Raw genomic sequence first — 2,637 nt, 5'->3', positions numbered from 1 at the left:
CCACGCACGTACCAGGACACACGTATAAGTATGTTCCAGGTTCTCTGCTCATCACCGGTGATGCCGTATGCGATCGTGTGACAGTAGAATAGTACATAGCACTGAAAAAGAATTATGCCCCCTAGTTACACGCAACAACGCGGGTCATCTTAGAAACACAGTACGGCCATACCTCATTTGGCTTTGTTGTGATTCGTAGATACTGTGGGTTGTTTTTTTTTTTTTTTTTTTTTTTTTTTTTTTTTTTTTTTTACAAATAGAAGGTCTGTGGCAACCCTGAGTTGAACAAGTCTATTGGTACCATTTTCCCAACAGCATTTGCTTACGTCACATCTCTGGGTCACACTTTGATAATTCTCACAATATTTCAGGCTTTTTCATTATTATATTTGTGGTTTTTTTTTTTTTTTTTTTTTTTTTTTTTTTTTTTTTTTTTTTACAAATAGAAGGTCTGTGGCAACCCTGAGTTGAACAAGTCTATTGGTACCATTTTCCCAACAGCATTTGCTTACGTCACATCTCTGGGTCACACTTTGATAATTCTCACAATATTTCAGGCTTTTTCATTATTATTACATTTGTTATGGCGCTCTGCGATCAGTGACCTTTGATGTGCCTGTTGCAAAAAGATTATGGCTGGCTGAAGGCTCAGATTGGTTACCATTTTTTAGCAAGAAGATATTTTTCATTTAAGGTGTGCACTTTTTTTAGACATAACGCCATTTCACATTGAATAAACTACAATATAGTGTAAACAGAATGCAAAACAAAAAATTCGTGTGACTTGCTTCATTGTGGTTGTCTGGAACCAAACCCTCAGTATTTCCAGGTCTGCTTGTACTGAGTGAAAAAGAGCTAATTGCGGGAGGCTTCATGACATGGGCTTCAATTTGCATAAAGCCCAAAATCTCGGGCGCCCGGAGGATGAGGAGGTCAGGGCGTGCTCTCCCAGTAACTGACAGCGAGGGGTCCCAGGCTGCAGGGCCTCCTACCCAGGGGCCCTGTCAGGATCCAACCCAGAACCAGCTGACCATGCAACCAGGCTCTGCCCAGAGCCCCCCAGGGATCAGGTTCTGGGGAGGGAACACCTCTGCTCAGAAGGGTGCCAGTGGCCCTCCCTCCCTCCATCCTTGCCTCCGAGCTTGGCAATGGGGCGTCTTGCCAGGCCGTCCAGGAGGGCACCGGCAGGGCAGAGCCTGGTCTGCACCAGCCCGTTTCCAGCACTGCCCCTTCTGATGTCTGTTTGCTCAAACATTGACTGGGCCCTGGCTGGGGTGGGATGACCTCTTCTCTGCTGGGGTCAGGCATTCGCTGTGGACACTGTCGTGACCCACTGTGACTCTGGCTGGGAATCTGGACCCCTCCTGCCGGAGCCCTCTGCTCCACGGCAGGATCATCTTTGCTCCTGAGGATTTTGGAAAACCCTTAGAAAGGGAGAGCCCAGGTCTGTTTTTCTGGAAAGGAGACACCCCATCCTTGTCCTGCCCCAAGGAGCCCTGAGCAGAGGGTTGACGCCATCTCCCCCGGGAGCAGCCTCACTTGGGCAGTGGAGGCCTGGGCTTCCTGTAGTTTCCATTGGTCATTACTGCTCTCCCTGTTGGGCACATCCCAGGAGACGGTCCCCAAGTGTCTGCTGGGCAACGTGGTGGGGAACAGGCAGGGAGGTGGGAGGCAGGCAGGGAGGCGGGGGTCAGAATCCTTTTCAGCCCTGGGGATTCCCAGAGGCAACAGAGTCTGCCCCTGACCAGGGCATCGAGGACCCTGGAGGTCAGAGAGGGAGGAGGGAAGCAGCCTGCAAGTGGAGGCGGTTACAGCAACATGGAATCTGAAGACGCAGCGGCTGGATTCCAGCCCCGGCAGAGAACCAAGCCTCTCTCGGGGGACAGAGCTGCGGGGATTAGTGATGCTGAGTCACTGACTGCCGGGGGTGGAGGGGGCAGGAGAATGACAGGTGGGGACGCTCAGGCTTGGCAGGCCTGCTTGGTCCAGGGGTGGCATATTCCGAAGGGATTACAGGATCATGGACAAGGGAAGCGTTGGTTGTGTGGCTCCGGCAGCCGTTCCAGCAGAACGTGTTGGAATAGAAGCAGAGGTAGGATGTGAACCCTGGAAGGAGGGTGGAAATGAAGAATCACCAACGCCCCAACCCAGACTGAGGTTCTGAGCGCAAGCATGAAGGAGGCCGGGCTGGCACAAGTGATGCTGCCCGAGACTTGCTGGTCCAGGGGCCAGTGCTGGGGCTCCCCTTCCCTCTGCAGTATCTAGGGCTGCTCAGGCGGGGGCTCCAGGGACGTGAGCAGACCTGAGGGGTATTCACAAAGCAGTCCCCCGCCCACGGCTGGCTCCTCTCTGTGGACACCCCAAGCTGCCTCCTCGAGAGCCCTGGTTTTGCCTCAGCTGCTGTATGGTGGCTGAGCCTTCCCCCCAACGAGGTGGTACGTGGGCAGTGGGGCCCAGCAAGGGCACCAGATCCCCACCTGCAGGGGCCTCTGGGGCCACGCAGCTCACACCTCTGCCCATCGGGGCCGAGGGTTGAGCAGGTCAGTCAATGGGGAAGGCTGCCCCTAGTGTAGGAAGTCACCAGGCCTGTGCAGGAGGTGTTTTTTCTGTTTGGTTTTTTTTTTTTTTTTTTTTGTT

Source organism: Lipotes vexillifer, unplaced genomic scaffold (assembly GCF_000442215.2).
Source record: "Lipotes vexillifer unplaced genomic scaffold, Lipotes_vexillifer_v1.1 scaffold1761, whole genome shotgun sequence".
Taxonomy (NCBI): Eukaryota; Metazoa; Chordata; class Mammalia; order Artiodactyla; family Lipotidae; genus Lipotes; species Lipotes vexillifer.
The sequence above is the reverse complement of the archived record's forward strand: the minus strand, read 5'-3'. Positions refer to the sequence as shown.